This window comes from Toxorhynchites rutilus, chromosome 2, assembly GCF_029784135.1.
Source record: "Toxorhynchites rutilus septentrionalis strain SRP chromosome 2, ASM2978413v1, whole genome shotgun sequence".
Taxonomy (NCBI): Eukaryota; Metazoa; Arthropoda; class Insecta; order Diptera; family Culicidae; genus Toxorhynchites; species Toxorhynchites rutilus.
In genome coordinates this window covers 212151123-212173124 of record NC_073745.1, presented here as the reverse complement: position 1 = coordinate 212173124, position 22002 = coordinate 212151123, and the positions used below count along the sequence as shown (strand labels likewise).

Sequence of the window (22002 nt, the reverse complement as noted above, 5' to 3'; positions counted from 1 at the left end):
TTCTAGTTATTAGGTAGTCCAGCAAGTTTGTGTGTGCAACTGATATTAATCGAATCGGGACGCTGATGAAGAATAATCTTCGGTATACGACACATCAATTAGCAGGTTCCTTACAAGTATCTATGTTCATGAGCACTTGGTGAAACATGATTGCGAAACGCTACAATGTATGAGTTCTACACCTTTTGGCCGAAAACATTAAATGGATCGTATCTCCATCAACAACTTGCTTCATAAATGCAATCAAAACTCGCAGTATGAAGCAAATAGTGTCAGGCGAAGAAAAATATTATCCTTTATAACAATGTTGAACGAAAAAAAAATCTTTGAGGTGAACGAAATGAACCATCATTAGATATCTTCAAAGCCGATCTTCAACTGCAGAGAGTCAGTTTTTGTGTCTAGTGAGATAGGGGAAAAGTTCTGCATTATAAGCTTCTACCAAACAGCCAATCGATGAATTTCAACAAGTACTATTCGTAACTAAACGAATCAAAATCGTCAATCTAGAACAAACGTTCAGAATTGGCCAAGGCGTCCTCTTCCAGAATAATGCCAAACCTCATGTCCAAAACTTTTTAGAACTTGACTAGGATGTGATAGTCTACCCGCTATCATCCGATATTGCATTTTTTGTTTATCACTTGCTTAGACCCCCAATAAAAAATATTGAAGGTCAAAAATTTCGACTCCGTAGCCACATTGGTGGCGCGTTCGCTTAGTAAGCGATCGATTGTGAGTTCAAAACTCAGGGTCCTCAATTGACCATCTTTGTATTGTTACAGAATAACTACATCCACGCAAAAATTATCAGCGATGGAGATCGATCCACGGTCGAAATAAGATCGATTCATCCATATAACTGCTCTGCTCTGCAGGAAACATCGGGCTGTTTATTAATAACACAACAATGATCATATCAACTGTCTCCGCTGTCCGGTGGTCTAACTGGACAATGGAAGAACAGATAGAATACTCTTACGCCTTAATGGCTATTGTGTAATGTACCATATGCGATGGTATAGAAGGTATACTCTTACGCCTAATATGGCAATTGTGTAATGCGCTATTTACAGATTCGACAAAAACATGCGACATGTACACGATAAAATGCTAATGAGCCTAAATAAATAAACAAATGGGATAAGAAAAAGAATTTCGACTCATTGGGCACAGTTTTTTGACGAGAAAACAAAGAAGTTCTGCGATGATGAATTCTGCAAGTTGCATGAAGAATGAAGAAAGATTGTGAAACAAAACGGTGCACATAGAAAAAAAAAGAAAATGTATGCCTTAGTATTTTGCTTTCGATTTTTCTTAAAAATCGGCATAATTATTCCAAACAACTCAATATTACCCAATATTTATTAAGTTGAACGAAAGAAAAATTATTTGTAGATGAATCGCGGGGACTTTTTATTGAAATCCAGGCGAGGAAAGATTTTGCAATAGCAAACGGGCTTTAATGGGATGATGAATTTGCGGATCAGCTAAGTGAACGGCATCAGTTATTAGGAACTGACTTACATCTAGTAGTTTGATCGGCAATTTTGGAGTTGAACTCGCCACAACTACATAGCACAACACAACATGTTTATATTCTTATACATGTTATGATTTTCAATCACTGTATTCCAATTACGAAGCACTTGATTTAATTGTCTGATTCTCTTGAAAACTCAAAGTTCAGCCAGCTTGCGTCGGTCCATGATAGAAAATGTCCGAGATTAGATTCACATGTGATGTTTTGCTAAAACTTGAATATTATGTTTTATAACGTAATCATATGGTAAATGAAATTTGGAAGAAAAGAAACAGCAATACGAATAACGAGTTGTTCCCCAAAGCTGTTCAATGAATTGAGAAGAAATCGACTCTATTAATTATGTTCACACGTTTATAATGTACAAACATAGAATAGAGAATAGAAACGAACACAAACTTAAATTTAGGCGCAATTCAACTATTTTTACGATTATTTTTTCCAAGAAATGGAGAAATGTCCGTGGACAACAGGGGGAGGGGTGTAAAAAATTTCCATGCTTGTCCACGGAGGGGAAGGAGGGTTTCTGAAATCGTACTTTTTCTGTCCACGTGGTATGTGGACAGCCCCAGAGATGAGTACAACAAAATAAAGACAGCCTCATAAAGTTAAGATATAAGAGTGCGTTATTTAGCCTAAAAATCTATTTCGAACAAAGATCAATTTCGTTAGTGCAAACATCGAATGTTCCGACTTCCTTTAAAGTTTTCCAAAAAAAAAACGATTTTTCTTTCTGCTATATTGATCAACAAGAAGAGACGAATAAGCAAAATATCAACTTTGCATATGTGTTAAAATTTTGCGTTGCGTTGCGTGGAAACATAAATATGGCTGAAAAAGAACGACATAAAAATAACACGCGAACGTAATAGTTCCCAAATAACACCATTAAAAGTACATTAAGTCATCCCACACCGTTCAGTCTCTACCATTGCAATGAATTTCACTATGTCTCGAGGAGCATTCCGTTCTGGCTCCGTTAATGTCCCAAACAACATTACTGCCGACACAAAAGCTATATAGTCGAATCGATTACCAGCCAGACTCGATTCCACGAGCCCAAAATGTATAGAAACCACACGCTTATGCTCTGCCAGCATAAGGAACACACGCGAGTGATTCATGGCTCTTCGTTAAAAAATATAAAAAATGGATAAAAATAAAGTAATTTCTTTATTTTTATCCACCCCCGCACGCGTCATCAGCTTCATGAAACAGAGAAAGAGAAGGAGTTCAGCATTCCAGCGAAGTGCGCATCTCTGTCATTGTCACCATATATATTTACGCGATGTGTTGGGCTGACAAAGGGCACAAAGCGCTAAGTGATGGATGCGAGAAACGAAGCGAGAAGGAACTCTTCCCTTCGATTGTGTATCGTTGTTTACTCTGCAACTGTCACGTTGCGTATCAAACAATGTGACTGTATCCGGGTACGAAAGTGCTGAAACAGGAAAACGTTATGCTCCGTTCTTCATTATGTTCTAATATGGTTGATGGTGTGTGTGTGTGATTGCCCGACAAACAAAGAATGTTCTCGTGAACTTCGGCCTCTTTTTCCTATTTGCAGATCTGCCGTTCAGATCAAATATAAAGTTCTTGTTCAAAAATTAGTGTGCAGGCTCGATTCGCGCTTAGTCCATTGACATCATGATGTAAACAAATGAAGTTATCCTGGTAACTTATTGTGGCCACAGTGTACACAAATACAAGGTGATATATTCCAAAAATGACACTTGCGAGATGTCATTTGTATCAGTTTTGACAACAAACACTGCAATTTTAGACGAGACCAAGGCGCCTAGAAGTATATACTAAGGTGGGCCAACTAGCTAAAACCACTCTTCAGCCATCTTGGAAGTCAACTGTGTTTTGTTTGTAAACAAAACACAATACGCTATTGCCGAAGCTCGCTCGTGATCAGTCTGTCTCTTTCACGCTACAAGCAAATAATTCCCCTTCTACTTTCTTCCGTGCTGTTTTCATATACCACTCCCCTAACCAACTTAGTGACGAAACGGCCTCACCTAGTACCATAGACCCGTCTTGGCTAAAACCACTCTTCAGCCATTTTGGAAGTCTACTGTGTTTTGTTTGTAAACAAAACACAATATGCTATTGCCGAAGCTCGCTCGTGATCAGTCTGTCTCTTTCACGCTACAAGCAAATAATTCCCCTTCTACTTTCTTCCGTGCTGTTTTCATATACCGCTCCCCTAACCAACTTAGTGACGTAACGGCCTCACCTAGTACCATAGACCCGTCTTGGCTAAAACCACACTTCAGCCATTTTGGAAGTCTACTGTGTTTTGTTTGTAAACAAAACACAATATGCTATTGCCGAAGCTCGCTCGTGATCAGTCTGTCTCTTTCACGCTACAACCAAATAATTCCCCTTCTACTTTCTTCCGTGCTGTTTTCATATACCGCTCCCCTAACCAACTTAGTGACGTAACGGCCTCACCTAGTACCATAGACCCGTCTTTGACGAGACCAGACAATAGAGGGACTAGTCGTTTCCGGACTAGTTAACTGTCAAGCTCGGACCAGATGCTGATTGGTAGGACGTGGAGTGAAATGGCCGGCCTAGAATAGCACTTCGGGTCTTGGTCCCCGTCCCTGTCGTCAGTGGCGACTAATCGGGCAACAACGTGAGTAAGGGTCCGGTAAAGCCCTAGCGATATAGCGCGAAGAAAATACCGTGAACAACAGCAGCGGACGGAGTGCCAAGCTCATCAGGATCGATGTCATTGAGGTCCTCGAAAACGCACCTTATACGAACGGACCTGACCGAATCAGATGCCACGCTAAATGCTGACAGTCGTGCTATCCTGGCTTCTGAGTAAATAAGAGTGACACCTTCCAGAAATGGCGTTTGGGGTAAAAGTGCGGTCGCCCCGGTTGCGGTGAAACCTTGGCAGGCCTCTGGGTACGTTCGATGCTCGTTCAGGCTTAGGCACTAGGTGCTAGGCTCAGATGTAACATTCCTGACTCGCGTTGATCCGGTTGTGAAGGCGGTCTCGGAGAAGGAACCCAATCAAAATGGAGACAACCAACAAAAACAATGGAGAACGGAGAAATAGTTCGATGAACACGATAGGTGATCAAGTCAACACGTTCACTGGTAGCAGGAAGCTGCTGCGATCTAACACTCAACCGAGTGGAAACACCAGAGTCTAGTGGAAGTGATGGAGGACTACCTGAGACTCACAAAAGTCGGAGGATCAACCCTCGGTTTTTCTGTCAAAGTCCAGTGGTAGTTTAACCCAAGAAGGATGGCTGAGATGATGATGATGAGGGTGCACAAGGAGATCAAGTCCAGAACGTTGAGTCTAGGATCCCTCGTAGGGCCTGCAGAGAGCTACAGCTGGAGGACAGGTGACGCCACAGATTCATCGAAACCGTTCGTAAAAAAAGAAAGGATTCACCAACAGAAGAAGAACTGCTCAAGGCGACAGTGCAGTCCAGGGCGATAGCGAAGAGCTGGATTGCAGTGACGACCAAAGCAGCACCGGTAACAAGAGAACGGTCGTGAAAAGAACAAGTAGGAAAAACTAGAAAACAAGAAAAAAGCGGAGGAGAACAGGAGAGAACAGGAAGAAAAAGAACGAAAAGAGGCAGGAATCAAAATACAAAAAGTGTAATCCATGACGGGCGAGGGGCAAAGGTGATGCCCTCATTGTCGAAGCTAAGAGGGATGTGCCATACGATGATCTCATTAAAAATGTGAGAAGACTTGGTATTTAGAAAATGGAAGAGAGTCACACCCAGAATAGCGAAATACAGTTAGAGCTGAAGAGAGAGCCTGAAATCAGAAGCTCAGCATTCAATAACTTTGCAAAAAAGGTGAGAAGGACGTGCATCAGAAGTTGGAGGAGGAAAACATTGTGGACAAAGTTACGATGAAAATCCGATTGAGAAAAGCATATCGAGAGACGGATACTGTGGGTCGTTCCAGATTCGTTCCTTCGTTTCCCAAGCCACTGGAGAGATGTTTCAGGTGTTTAAACTAAGAGCACCAGGCGAGATACTGTTACCTCAACCTTTTGCGGAATGGCCCCAATTCAAGTCCTGGGTCACCATCCCATTCAGCAGGCAGACTCAAGGGCGCGCGAGGGTTTCGTGACCTAAGACAAGTCGTTGTAGTAGGTTTTTTCTTTTTTGTTTCTTTCTGCATTATAGTGACTTTCAACACTTTTGGCAGGTTCGTCAACTGCGAGAGCTGTTGCAACGGATGCGCGTCATGTTGAAGGGCACTATCAAATCGGTGCTCCATTGGGAAGAGAAATTCTGCGAGGTGTCCGTGACGAGGCGTGCGTTACGTTGGAAGGCGCGTGTAAGGCAGGCGGAGTGCATAAGCTCCGCCTCTCCCACCCAAGTAGTGGTCTGGATGTGATCCCGGGGAGATTTGGTTTCAGTGGGTGATGTGATGTCTGGGTTTACCCGTACCAGAAAAGCCTAAACGGTTACATTTCATTTCGTTTTCACCGTGAAGCGTATACGGGAATAAGGCCCTATAATTCAACCCTGATTACGTTCAAATACTTACAGTACTAACAAATTGATAAAATCATGCATTCCCAAATTATAACGTTATAGCGTTTATTCAGGTTTATTTGTATGTATGTATGATTGTATGGGTTTTAATTTTTGTTATTTGGTCCTAATTTGATTGCTAACTGCTTTACGGTTGGAAAATAATTGGCCGCTAGACCGCTGCTATTATGTTATGCTAGATGCCAAGATAATCACAAAAAGGTGTAGGGTGAAACATCCGATGCAATGATTTCCTCTCTTCGGGAAATGAACCCAGGAAACGAAAATATACAAAGAATCGACAGTAAAAATTTTCAGTAAATTGAAATTTGAATGCAACTATTATTCAATTTTCAATATATTTGGCAACACTGTAGAAATGTTGGAAATTCCATTTTTGTATATTTGTCTTTCTCAATCATTTTTTTATTTCATCAACCAAACAAGAGCCGAGTTCCGAATGGTCCAAGTTTGACAGAAAAGGTGGTTCGGGATCACCTCTCTATTTGTTATGTCTCGTCTCAGTCGTGTCATACTCGTTTATCCCACCCCCGATTATATGCAACCCGGCGAGCGAACCTCGAACTCAGCACAACTACTCCTCTGGGCACATCACACTGAAAATCGTCCTTTTTTCTTTCTAGCCACAACAAAGGTAAGCAATATTTAAGAATAGCTCGGTTATTCACATTGGCGATCCTGTCAGCAGCTGGAGTTTTCTATTCACGGCTACTTGTTTGGCGGTCGAATGTTTGAATAAGTTTCGAAAAATAAAAAAAAACCTTGGCTGTCATCCTGTAATCGTTATCATTTCATTATCATCGTTAGATGGAAAAACAATTAAACACGAGTGACCTTCCTTTCTTTGAATTTTCGTTTGTATGTTAAATTAACGAAAATTCGGTCAGGGCGGTAAATGGAAGTGATGTACTTTTTTATAAGATCTGGCTTGTGAAAGGCTTCCGTAATACCGCGTTTAATAAAAAAAATAAAGCGGCTTGTGACGATCGTACTAAGTTAAATTAGAAGCGAATCGCGACGACCACGCTAGATTTGATTAAGCGGTTCGTGACGACCGCGCTCGATTTAATTGAATACAGATTGCAACGAGCGCGCAATATTCATTTGGAAGCATTTGTTTACATTCGAATCAGTTTATTACTTTGCTTTTCAATTTAGTGGCGTGCTTTGTTCTTTATGTCGTGACTGTGCTTACTGTGATTCTGTGATACACTCTCAACGTAATTCAGTGAAGTATTGGACATTTTTAAACGCCAAAAAATTGTGGTTGCATGAAATTTCCGGTATATTGAATCGAATAAAGTTGACAGATGTCAAAAGCTTAAAAAATGTCGATCGATCGTATGGGTAAATGTTAATGCATGCATTTTGATTTCATATGCATACACTTGGTAACACCTCTGATATCTATCGAATCGTAAGATTTTCATTCGGCTATGCAACTTTTGTTCGAATGATATATTTTTTTCTCAATTCAGACGTCGGAATGCCTCATTTCAAACAACGAAGATATTTTTCCGATTAAATCCTATCAAAACCACCTCAAAGAAACTGTATAATTGGACCCATAATGTGGTCGAGTCTAAAGCCTATCGGATTACCAGAGGCTCAGACCAAGCGTCAAGCGGTCGCTGAGTGGCACGCGCGCTCCCATAGACGTAAAAGCAGACGCACTTTACGTACTTCGACGATTACGGGGACTCCTGGAGTTTCCATTTACTACTTCGCAGAAAGTCGGTGTTTATCGCTGCCATGGGTATTAATTACCAGATGTTGGTGCGGTAGCATGAACAAGAGCAAACCAGCACGAGTAAGTGCAACGAAAGTCAATGACAGGTGCGACGTCTTCGTCGGTGGAAGTTGCTCTCCCTTGTGGCCCTCACATTCACATTCCTTCATTGATGAACCGACGGAAATATGATCCGTTGGGAAATGTGTAACAAACAATTAAAATATGCTGGTTTTCTAGTACTTGTTTTGTGTGGATTTCAATGACACTCGTAAAACACTTCGCAACTATAGAGATGAAGTAAGAGGCTCGACGATGAGTTCTGCTTCCGTTGCTACAATGGTGATGAATCATAGGTGACACTGTGCGTTAAGTAATTGATGTCGGTACAAACTTCATCGGATTGCTTAATAGTGGCGACATTCACGGTGGGTGCAACCACATAAAACGTAGCCGCGACTCGTGTTATGTTTGTCAATAAATTAATGCTCGCCTATGGTGGTTAAGAACACACTTAGGCTACAATGTACGACTTAATTCTAGAAAGTCATTCACGGTCTCTAGACCCTTTCTAGGAAGTCAAATAAAAGTTTATGTCGCGTCATCCGATGCATTAAAATTCTGCATTTCATGAATTAATGGGTTGCTGAAAACGTATGGGCATCATAAATTAATCAGGATGTTGACAGAACCTCGTTATTTCAATGTTTATGTTCGAAAATCGATCGACGGGGAGTGACGAAGAGTTACAATCAGCTGCATTATATCTTAAACACCTACACATAAGAATGTTGATGGGCGCTTTTCTATGAATCATACTATTTTATGTTGTTTTTCGCTCCGGCTATTCTAGAGAGAAATTTATTTCCCTTATCCAATTGTCGCGACAGAGATCCCCTTTCTCTCGGACACACTTTTTTTTTGTTTGCGTTTAACCGTTTATTCATTCGGTTTATGTTTTGCTTCGGCTTTCTTTTCCACTTAAAATTTTCTCTTCTTTTCGTGATTCTAGACATCCGGAGGTTTTCAATTATTTATGATCTTAGAACAGGCATCTCATAGGCTTGTAGACGTTTTGTATTCGTGTCTCGGAACCATTAGAATTTAATTGACTCGTGATAACTGTTGAGAACGCACGATTGACCGGTCTCTTTTTTTCCAGAAGTGAATTATTGACGTTTGTGTTGGTGTATCACAAACTGGGGAAGGAAAAAAGAGTTGAGTTAGGAGATTTTATCAAAAGGAAGACATTTCAAAATGGTCAGACTAAAAAATACTAATCCTTCTTGGTTATTCTGATTCGAATATCAGAAAATGTTTTCTGTTTGAATGGTATATTTGAGTATAAACATTGGAATTGTAGGGAATCGTACAATTTATGGGTCAGATAGTATACGTGCCTTTAATAGAAAAATTGAAGACATTCAAGTTAATCATAATCCACACGTGAGACCAGTCACTGTTGAGAGCATAGGAATGATACAATGGATTCAATCGAGTAGATGGAATGTTCTTAAAGTTTCTTTATACTTTGTCCGAATCCGTTAGGATTTGTTCTTTTATAATCGGAAGCATGTTCTATTTGATGTTTCCTTTTTACATGCGTTTCCCTTGTCTTCTTGTTTCGTTTACTCTGACGTATTGGTCGGGGTAAAAGAAATACATAATTTGTCACGTTCACTTCGAGGCTTCATTCAGCAGATTTTCACAAGCTTCACTTGAGATAAAATTTCCGTCAGCGAAATCATTAACCATAGACGAAATTTATTGACACTTTCACTATGTTGTAGGTATGAAAATTATATTATGGGAACAGAATCAACGGAACCAAAATTACACACGATTGTCAAGACCATAAATTTTATTCACATTAACAGTCTCCTGGCTTGCGTTTTTGGCTTAAACTATAATATATGCCATATTTTCTCATTGCTCGTTGTCCCTATTTGACGCGCGCTCGAATAATACCGAATCAAGTATTCACAAAACTGTCTAGGAGCTGTGATTAGTGCGAAATTTTATCTTCCTAGCGCCTAATCGCGCTTATACAACGTGAGTTATAGATCTCTACAGTCATCCACAAGAAAAAATATTGGATTTATTTGTCCAATCCTCATATTTTTTTTACTGTGAATTGGAAAATCGATTGAGAAACTGTAAACATAAGTACCTTGGTTAGGCAGCTTTCCACATAAAAATGCTCGAACGGAAGGCAAAACAGCATATAAGGATAAGTAGTAAAATTGGATTTTTGAACAAGTGTTTAAAAACATTTTTGTTGCTTACATTATTCAAAGATGTTTGCTTCAATAGATTATTTACATCGGTTTAATAGGGATTCATACGCATGATGTGGTTAATGTTGTCAAAATGTGTTTTTGACGATAGGTGACTCTTATTTAATTTCCTAAACTCTAATTAAATTTTTAAGAGATTATGTATCAATTTGATATACACCCCGGTTCCGGAATTCGATCGGATTTGAAATTAACACAATGTTGGTTTCTGTAGTCCGATCGTGAAAGGTTGGATAAAGGTTAGGACGACGTGATCAAAGTATTCAAATAACATTAAGTAATAATTTTCATTCGTTTGAATAGTTTAAAACTGTCACAGAGCCTAGCAGAGGAAAGGAAAATACCTTCCGAATACGAATGAATTATTTTAATGTTTGTGTTGTGACCAATTGATTCCGATGTCTACCAAACTGAGTGTTTGCATAACAGATTGCTTTCACTATACAAGAAGCACAAAACTCCACCCCTATTGTGACCGGATTTGGCATCGGCCCACTACGGCCCACAGCGAACAGTCAGCACCAAATCGCGGTGCGATTTTATTCGCAACTTCAAATCCAGGGTGAAACTCGATGAAATGAATCAAAGCGTTGGTTTTCTGGCCGTCTAGTGGAGAGCGCTTGTGTATTTTTGCATCACACGCACTGTTCAATTTCTGAAGAGAAGCCAAAATTGCATCGTAAGTTGAAACTGCGAAAGAGTGTTTGATTTCCTGTACCAACGTGAAATAAGTCATAACAACGCATGAGTTTGTGCTTTGTTCTTTTCGTGGTGCGTTATTTTCTACCGGTTCATAAAGTAGTAAATGATCAGTTCTTTTCGGAACTAGTTTCCAAAGGATTTTCCGCTGTGGACTTTCAAGTTCGAACGTCCAGAGACTCCAGTTTTGTTTATTAGAAATGTGTAATAATGGTGGTGGTGCTATAGAAAAAATATATAATCGCATGTGACCGAATGTATGTCAACTGGAAACAGACCACTGTGATAGCTATAGAATCAAGAAAAGAAATAACGCTGATTCTACAAATCCTAACAAACTATCAGTTCAGGGTCACCGAAACTTTCCACTGAAGATTTATTTAAAAACTTCCGATACATTCTAAAGTAATACCCGAAGCGAACGAATTAATTAAGATAATTGCGTAGTACTACGCCAACAAAGCGGTCGTGTCTCGGATACATTCTCCTGCATCTTTTTTCGATAGAGCAGAGTTTTTTAATCAGTCAAGCGTACATATTATTTTTTTCATCTCATTTGTTTATTTATTTAGGCTCATTAGCCTTTTTGCTAACAGAGTAACAGAGCCGGGTTTTAATCATGTACATGTTTTAATTATGTTTACATGTTTATCGTATCTAAAAATTGTAAATTACACAGTGGCTTTTCAGGTCTCAGAGTATTCTTTCTGTTCTATTGTTCAGTTAGACCGGAGAGCGGAGACAGTTGATGTTATTAATAGCACAACAACCCGATGTGTTTTTCTTGCAACCAGAGCTTGTGTTGGTGGAGAGAGGCCAGTACTCCGAACGTGAATCGATCTCCATCGCTGATGATTGTTGCGTGGACGTGGTTATTCTATAACAACACAAAGATGACCAATTGAGGGGCCTGAGTTTTGAACTCACGATCGATCGCTTGTTAAGCGAACGCGCAACCAATGTGGTTACGAACACCCCCTGTGGGGCTGTCCACATACCACGTGGACAACTTTAGGGGGCGTAGGAGGTATGAAAATGTCCACGCTTGTCCACGGAGAGGGGGGGGAGGGAGTATAACTATGTCCACGTGGACACGAAAAATTTTTTTTTTTTTGAATATAATCACCGATACATTCTAAATTAAATAAAAACTGATCCATATCCAAGAATTTTGAAACATTCCGCCTTATCAATAAACGGATTGAGCTGCCTGAGAGTGCTTCATATATTTTTACTAATATCATTGAACTTCTTCACTGAAATCTGTATTCTGAAAATAACTCATGTAAACTGTAAGCGACAGAGCTATTTTGTATGATCCTGTAATTTCATAGTTGCGGACTAAGCATAGAAGTTCATAGCTTAAACCTATAAAAAATAATGGTTAAGTTTTCATGATATTACACATATATATATATATATATATATATATATATATATATATATATATATATATATATATATATATATATATATATATAAAATTTTCTATAGATTTTGTTCTATCTCGAGAACAGCTAGTCTTAGGATAATAATGTCTGTATAATTTTTCATGCAGAATTTATAAATTTATAATCATTTTCTCGCATTACTTTTATCGAAAAGGTAGAATTTTTCAAAGACATGGAATTCCGTAAATTTCTAGGAATTAATATTTACTTTTGCGTGAAATGATCCATGCCCCACTAGTCGTCACCCTTGAATCAGTTGACCCAGTATTCTAATTTTTTCACAAAATTTCGGATATAATGCAGTTGCAAAACATATAAATTGATGGATTGAAGTACCTTTCAGAAGTTAAAAAATACTTAAAATTTGTCGTTTTTCAAGGGTTTTTATAATTTTTTATAAATATTATAAAAATAAAGTTGATTGTTTCAATCACCAAAATTAAAGCTCTTCAACCCTTCTACAATTCCTTCCTCAACACCACAATGTTATTCCTATTGTTATCTTTCACTATTTAAAATGTCCCACAACAGAAAATTTACTCATCTTTCAAATGAATGCAATTAAATTATTCTAAGTAGCGTAATTTTGAATTGGGGTCAATTTAGAGCAAAAAATGAGTCTCAAGAAAAATTCAACTTTCACAGCTGGGAATCAATGTATCGTAAGTTGTCTGATGTCATTTTTCCCCGCAACCCCTTTGAAAGTCATCTAGACACTCAATGCAGAATGGCCCATAAGGATTTGAAAAATCTGAAAATTCTCTAAACTATGACGAAAAAGGTTTTGACTTGCGCTACCGACTAAAGTTGAATCGGAAATCCAGAGTGAAAATGAATCGGCATTTACTGTGATCGATCATATTCCGGAGTGGGCAAAGATTTGTTTCATCTAAAATAACACTGTAACACTGTAACAATGCATTTGTCAAAGCAATAACTGAATCTTGTATAGAACATTTTCAAGTTTCCACAATTGCCCTTCGAATTGCTGTGCGATCGTTATGTCATTAAATATTCATAATCCAAAATGAAAGGATAACTTTTCATTCGATCAAGAATATCTCGGTAGTAAAAGGTTCTACTAGAATGCCATATGAATCAAATCAAAGCGAAATAATCAAGTTGACTGGATTATTACTGGCGTTTACGTGATATCAACACATTTTTTTGCAAATCTTTAGAAAATCGTGAACTAAAAATGTATTTGAAAATGATTTTAAATCCATTTATTTCTATTCGATTGGAGATTGCAATCTCAATTAGCAAAGCTCAAGACCAATCTTTGATGTTGTGTAGTTTATATTTAGATGCGGATTGTTCCTCATCTGGTTAACTGTACATTGCGTTTCCGTGTTAGCAAACCAGATAGCCTTTATATCTTCGCTGATAATGGAAAAACAAAAAAATATTGTATACTTACAAGTGTTTCAAAATTAAACTCACAAGAAGCATGTGCTTTGTTATGCCACTCATTTCTCTACCATACAAGAACAATGGGCCACAACAATGCACGTACAGGGTAGAGCAATTAAAATTTGAAATAAAAACAACTTAAATGGAATTAAAAAAGTGAAGGCGCAAATCGATTATTTCCTTAATTATTTTAATTTAAATAGGAAAAATGTCCACGTGGACAAAGGGGGGTAGGGGTATGAAAATGTCCATGCTTGTCCAATGAGGGGGAGGGGGAGTCTAAAACCGTGCTTTTTCTGTCCACGTGGTATGTGGACAGCCCCTGTACATATTGCTTCGCACCTAATGTGATACATTGACACGCGCAACCTGTTGCTCCCGAACCGTTTGAAACGAATACTTAGAGTAGTGGCGAGGGACAATTCGTCCAATGCTTGCTTGCACTGAGGGCAAATATGGGAAAAGAAAACAGTTTCGTGCAAATGTGATGCTTAAGTTGCGACTTAAGCATCACATTTGCAGGTAAAATTGCACCAGGCAAGAATATAAAGAGATGTACTTTGTGGTGTCTATTCTAGTTTCGCTCCAGCCAGTGAGCAGCCAACAGCCTTTTTCGAAACAAAGAGTTAACTTTAAGATTTTCGAGGCTGTTTTTTCAAAGAGAGTTTATTTTGAAAAGATTTTAATTTTTTTTATCGGATTTTTTCAAGGCTAGATTCCAAATTATTCTAAAAATTAAAGCTCTTTCAATACACGGAAGATGAAGATGAAGAAAGCACTATTTTCGCAAGTTGTTGTACTGCTTACACATATTCTAGATTTTTTTGAAATTTGCAGCAGAGCTAAAACTGAAACAAAATTACACATGTAATTCTTTCTGCTAGATTGTATAAATAACAACGGGGAAACGCGTTTTAGCAGCCGATTTGTTAAAAAAAAAACTAAGACAATTCTGATTGTCAATTCTAATGATAATAAATCAAGATTGTTGGAAATAATGACAAAGACTGGCGCATTCGTTCAAGAATGAAAAACATGCTCAAAATATAAGATGATCAAATATGTAGCGTCGATATTCAGTTACAGTTTATATCTCATAAAGGCGAAAATTTTATGAAATATTCTATTTTGGTTTCTTTTCTTTCCCAAAATTTCAAGGAAGTGAAAAATTATATTAAAATTATATTATTATATTAAAATTATAAAATAGGAAACCGATTACTCGCAGTCGAGTTTTAAAGGGTTTTCCTTAAGAAAAGAATGGAATTTAAGGAGATTGTAACAATGTTCACACTCACACATCACATTGAATTCTTAAATTCCAAAATTCTAATTCGTGGAAGCAATTTTGAAGAATTGAACTGTAAATGCAGTTAGTTTTATGAAGTAATTTTTAAAACATAAAAAATATGACAAAACATTAAAGACTTTTGAAATTTGTATGAATAATGAGTGAAAGCGTCATTGTTTTTATATGTAGACGTGGTGTTTAGATTAGTAATCGTTTTCGAGGTTCGAGGTCGTTCCATGTTTCGTTCAATTTTCTGAAAACATAACATGTTCCAATTGAGATGAGCATATGTGGAGACAATTTCAGAGAATGATGGCAAATGTAAGGAGTTTTGATGGCATTGGGCTGCTATGTAGACATTCCTGGGAAATACTAAAATGTTATTGATTAAACGTGGTTTAATAATTGCAATATAATATCAATTTGATTCAACACAATTATATGTGAAGATGTTTTTCGTGCTGTGTAGTATATTCGAAAGAAATCACAGAGTTTTACTGGCGAACAAACTGTTTCTTCCCATAGATAATTGGGAAGGAAAAACTTGTTCGAAAAATCGTTCACTTCATTATTTACCACGTTTTCGGTTAGTGAAACTACAATGCTACGCAAAATTTTGAAAAAGGTCTGTAAAAGTTTTCACATATCTTAGGTCTTCACAGTAAGTCAGATATCTTCATATGTCTTCATATTTGGCATCTCTGTTTCATACTGCCCGGTTGAAAGCGGATCACACCACCCCGTTCGAAGATGAAGCATTTTATCCGTATTTAAGCTGATGTGAAAAATATCGAATTGAGAAGGAAATGAATTATCGAATTCTTAATCTGAAACATCAACTGAGCTCTAAACTCAAAGAATCCGACTTATAGCTAAGCTAATAAAAAGTTTATATAAATAATGTAGAAAATTTTGAAACGCTTCGAAAAAAAATATATTTGTTATTTTTTTAGGCATTTTACAATTGTCAATTTTTTATAGAAGAATGCTGTCATTGACTATATGGGATTCCTACATGCTGGTTTCGAAAAATTCAAATGGGCATTTTTTCCCGAAAGGCGCGTATTATATCTGAATCATCTTTTATACCCAACCTTTTTTTTATTTTATATCTTTTTATCCTTTCAATTTCTAGAGGATTAAAAATTATCCAACAGTTGAAATTGTGCCAACATTAGTGATATCGCGACATGGAAACTGATTGATGAGTCAAAATCGATTATTGAAGAATAATTATTGAACACAATTAGCAGAATCATTAGATATTTTTTAGATTAACGAAGAAATGTTCAAATTTTTTTTTGGGGCTTCCGTAAATTCAGTTGGATATCATTCATTTTTTCACTGGATCATCTGAAAAATTTTAAAGTCAAACGAGATTTGTCCGCATCCGTAGAATTCGTCACATTTTTCGCGCATATGTCGCTTTTTTTCGATTCATTTCGGGGCGCGGTCTCCCGCTTCCCATCGTAGAATAACTCTCAAAGTGACACACATGTGCGCTCCAGTTTAGGAATTCTTAATTATTGAAGACTGCCTGCCACGTTGGTCACGAGAGTCAACAAAGGATGATCACTCGTGTGGCGTGAAAATAACAGCGAAGAAAAGAAGGTTAACCTCAAAACACGCTTTATTTCGGGACATTACTAATGTATCTCGAGATGTGTTTTTTTATTCGCGAAGACTGACGAAGACTGACAATTCTCAATCTCACCAAGTGCTGTGCTTGACACACAGCTGCATGGGCATTGGTTTCATCAATTGGTGTAGCATCTCTTCTCGACTCGGCAGCAGCTTTCATTGCGGATTCCCGACTCAAGATCAAGGAATTGAAATGATGATACAAATTTGGGTGAGTGAATGCACAGGAAGAGAAACTGAGCTGTAAGGAGGAAATGGTTGTTTAAAGGAAAACGAGTTGAAGCGACACCGCGCGCACGTAATCAAATTCAATTGAGTCGGCAGACCACGCAGGATGGAGGACACAAGTGGAAATTTGTGGTTGGGTTTGTTTATCTTTTCGACATGGGTTCACCGCTCCAGAAAACCAGTTTTTCAATGTAAGTAGTAAGTAGTGATGATGGCAACCCGTATTCTTTCGTGATAATAATATAGATTACTCGAGGTGAGTGTCAAAGCCAACAGGTTCCATTACAAAAGCCGGGGGGAAAACATAATCTGTCGCATGCCGGAGTCTGACAGGGTTCAAGAGGACCAATTGAGACGATAATTGCATGAATGCACGCATCAACGAGCTCCAACGAGACACGGGCAAGCGGAGTCAGCATTATTGTATCGAGGCAACATAATGTTATTACGTATTGCCCCTCGCCCAAAAGCATACAATCGTGGGCAATACGCGCGGGTGTACATTGAAATTCTATGTGAATGAAAAAAAAGTAATAAATAATCATAGTATAATTCATTCATTATTGCCCATAATTGTGAGTCATTATGAGGGCATGAAATAGGGCTACAGTTCCGAGTCAATGGAAATCACTGTGTGATTGATATGAGCCGCTATAAAATTTTGGGCTAAGAAAACTTCAAAGCTTTGCATGCATTTGTCATGCGGCGCATGGATTGAGGTTTTATGTTTATTACCGATTGTTGCTGGTATCTCGCGTTACATATACATCAACTGCAATAGAATCAAATTCAGCATAATTATGAGGCATGCGTAACAGAATGAATACTTTATTCATCAGTAATGAAAATAAACATAACATTCTTTGAATAATAAATCCAGATTGTTTTATAATAGATACTAGCCGACCCGGCAAACGTTGTACTGCCTTATAAATTGTTTCTTTTAAATATTTTGGGTGTTGAATAAAACATGACTGATGTATTTTAGGTATATTTGAATATTTTGACGATCTAAAAAATTAATCGAATGTGAACGAAAAATAGAACGAATGAAACGATTTGAACGAAAGTTTGTACCGTTCTGAATCATATTTCGGACGCTTAAGGCATATGATGTAGAAAACAGATCTAAACATTATGCACAGGTATTATTTGGTTGATATTTTTAATAAATTAGTTTAATATGATTTTAAGCTTTCTACTTTGGTACCTATTTGATTGAAAACATAAAAAAATCATCGAATAAAATGCTTTTCAAATGAAGCGAATAAGAATCAAACTTCGGACACTAAATCAAATTTCGGACTGATTGAATTCAAATTTCGGTCACTTTATTTTGTAATTTTTTGGACGAAAATTACATTACACTCGATTATATTTTATAGTTAACTGCGAAACACTTACCAAGCAATCACAGTAAACTGTTAACAATGATGAGAACTGATGAAACACGGGAGAAATTTAAATATTTATGAACGGGTAAATTCTACGTGTTCACGCTAAGGAAACGTCAAACACAAACAATAATGAGTAGTGTTGTAAGATTTCTGCCGATTATGTTATAATTTAAATGTAATTCTCATGTGAAATGATAGTGAAACCAAGGGATTACTCTAAGGAAGCAATTGTGATATTATTTTGATAGTTATATCATCAGTGCATCAAGAATTCCAAGATATTCGAAAAAAGTGTCCGAAAAATGATGTTGTCCGAAATATGATTTAGAACGGTATGATGTAGTTTGATTCAGTGTATCTCATAAACGTGACTGACACGTTTGATCTCTCATGAGTTAAATGTAAAATTAAAAAGTGTAATATACATTTGTCGAAAGTAGAAAAATGAAAATAAAAGAAATCCAATATTGTTGTCTCGTTGGTGGAAAATACGCGCTTGCCATTTTCAAGATAGACGGCAAAATTTATAACTGCTGAGTCGCGTTCATGAATTTAGAAACCAACGATACGCCAGATATCTCCAATGGAGTCGATGTACCGGCCTATTTGGAACGACGTTATTTGGTTGTTGTCATTCAATCGAAGAGTATTCTCATCGGTATTCTAAATTTGAAATACAGCCATATTGCTTCCTTGATTCACGGACTTGAAAATGTATTTATTGCTCTTCACAAAACTGCAGAAAGCAACACTGATATGGGAATTTAATATTTTGCTCAGTTGAATCGAATATAAACGATTTTCAATGTCAATGTTAATATTCGTGAATGACTGTCCGCCATTATCAGTAGAATCTAGAATCTCTAGGAAAATGCTTTGTATATATTCCATCTGCCATGTAAGGCGATGAAAATTTCGAATCACCGCATGGGCCATGAGCCATGCTCGTGATAACATTATCGAACAGCAACTCATATTCCGGAATACGGAATCCGATTGGTTTGAAACTCGATCTAATTTCATGATTCGACAGAAATTGACTTTTGCATTCTTAAATCTGTCCGACTTACTCTCTATCAGATTAACAGACTAAAAAAATTGAATTGTTTAAATCTGAATGAAAATTATTACTAGATGTCGTTTGAATACTTAGAAGACATAGTCCTGGCCCTAAACTACCTTTTTCTATCAATTTTCTTGCATTTCCACCAAAATTTAAACCATAATATAGAATCCTAATCAGGCACAATATTCGTTCCAGATTTCTCTCTCTTCTTGTGTTACATTTTTACATAGAACACTTTTTGATATTATAGAGCTAATTTTCATTCAGAATTTTTGTTTAAAGAGCGTATTCATTCCACCCGAAAATACATAACCATTTTTGCTTCACAGAAATGGAACATCAATGTCGTCTATGTCGAATAGCGTGGCCACATTTGCACATCTCGATTGAATTTGACTCGAACGGATTACAGAATGCAAAATTGTGATCCGTTCAGGTAACTCTTACTCGATTGGATTTCAGAATACGTGTGAGGAGTTGATGGGTAGACAGATCTGGAATTTCTGAGGAAATTACACTATTCATTTAACCTTCTTTCATTTAAACGAATACATTCAGAAATATGCGGGAACGAATCCGACCGGACTTTATTTTTTTATTTGAACACACCCGCTGTAATGTCCTGCCAATACATTGTGTTCCGGCCTGGTAATAGTGAAGGCTGTATCGGCGTTGCTCATGGTAGCGTTTCGCAAGTGAGTGTATACTTCCCCACGCCGCTTTTGCTATATTGTGTCGTAGGAATCGCAGTCGTTGAAATGAAGATGTTCATAATGAACTATGTACCTGTGGCGAAGTCTCATTGTTCAATGTTTACGCAATATTCTGCCTTCAGATCGGCTGGGGGATTTTTCGTCAAAAAAACCCTTCTAACTTGCTCGTAATCACACTCATCTAAGTACTAATAAAAATGACGCAAGTAATATTGCGTTGAGGCGATCTACACACGTGCTCTTCAGCTGGTGTTTTATCCGGGTTGATGACAATAGCATGATTGTCATTTTGCAATCCGAGCATGTGCGATTTGAACAATTTCTAAAATTCATTGTGCCATCTGTCATTTAACGACATTTACAATTATTCTACTCAAAAATAGTTGAACTTGTTTTAGTGTGCATGCAAGCAAAAGTTTGTTTACATGTCAACAAAAGTTCCCGTTTTCGCTACCACTAGAATTGATCTTGAGACAAGAAAGAAAATTCTGCACACTTGGTGTACTGAAAAGTGTGCTACCTTCAACCAAATTGCAATGCGGTTAAAAGTGTGAAAAATGTCCAACTGTGAAAAGTACCATCCAGAAGTATGACAACGAGTTCTCCTTGAATAATATGCCTAGATCCAGTAGAAAATCTGGTTCCAATCAGCCCATGTTGGATCGTACAGTTGTGACTTATATCAAAACCGGATTCAAGAATGCTTCCAGAGCCCAGCTCTACACGAAATCAGCGGAGACGGAGGTTGACGATGCAGAATGCATGATTGCGCTGGGAAAACTTGAAGAGAAGGTTCTAATATGGCAAGCTTTTATACTTGTGGTCTGCGGTCTACTATTTTCTTCACAAAAGGTACAATCAATGCTCAAATTTTCAAAGATGAATGCTAGAAGAAAAGTTTGCTGCCCCTCTATAAAAAGCCAGTATTACATTGGATCTCAGACAATAATATCCAATTCGTCGAGAAAAACATCATTCCACCAAATTATCAAGAGCTCCGACCAACTGAACGTTACTGAGCGATTGTGAAAAGGATCTTCAGGAAGAAGGGAACAGTTTCACAAACCATTGAGGAATTCAGAAAAAATGGACAGCAGCATCCAGGAAATGCACAACAGTTACTGTGCAAAATTTGATGAAAGGTCTTTCGTCAAAAGTGCGTTTGCTCTATTGAGCATCATATTTTGACTTATGTTAGCCACACTAACCAAAAACAAAAGTTGAAATAATAATCGCGTTTTATTTCTATTCACGAATAAAATATAGATACAGGTCGGACTCGATTATATATAGACTCGATTATATGTGATTCCATTACATACAATTTTGGACTCGATTATATACAGTTTGGAAAAAATTTTTTTTTTTTGTATTTCAAATATGGCTTATTTCAAGAAGAAATGTAAACTTTCAACGTTAAGGTGAAGTTTTAGTAACTATTACATGTACAGTGGGATAAAATCGTGACTTTTGAAGATTTTGCTTGAATTTTCACCAGGAATTGTTTATATCGATATTGCAGCCAAATTGAGAAAGATAGAAGTTGGGTGTCAAAGAACAAATTGTAGAGCGGTTAAAGAACTTCAATTCAATTGATAGAAACAACAGACAGAAACTGTATATATTTGATATATATTTGTATAATTTCATCAAAATCGCTCGAACAGTTTCGATGGAGTTCGACCATCAACACCGTGAAGCGAGATTTTTAGATTGATTTTTCGGACGATCGGTTAACTTTGAAAAATCATAACTCAAAGACAAAAAAAGCCTCACTGATTTTTGAATATATTATGTAAAAAACCTTTCACCTTTCAAGAAAAAAATATAAAAAATGTAGCGCCCGAGGTCATGATAACTATAACAAAACAACTAAAAATAACGAAAAAAAAATCAAATTCTCTGCAACTATAGTATTCTATCAAAACAAAAAAAAATAGCTAGGTGGCTTTAATTTTATATGTCGATAATCTGAATCGGT

At 37.3% G+C, this 22002-nt stretch overlaps 1 protein-coding gene across 2 annotated transcripts in view; it reads right to left on the bottom strand.

Annotated features, from left to right (window-relative positions):
- Nucleotides 1-22002, bottom strand: part of LOC129769268 (neurotactin) — a 95129-nt gene that overhangs the window by 27348 nt on the left and 45779 nt on the right. The window lies entirely within an intron of this gene.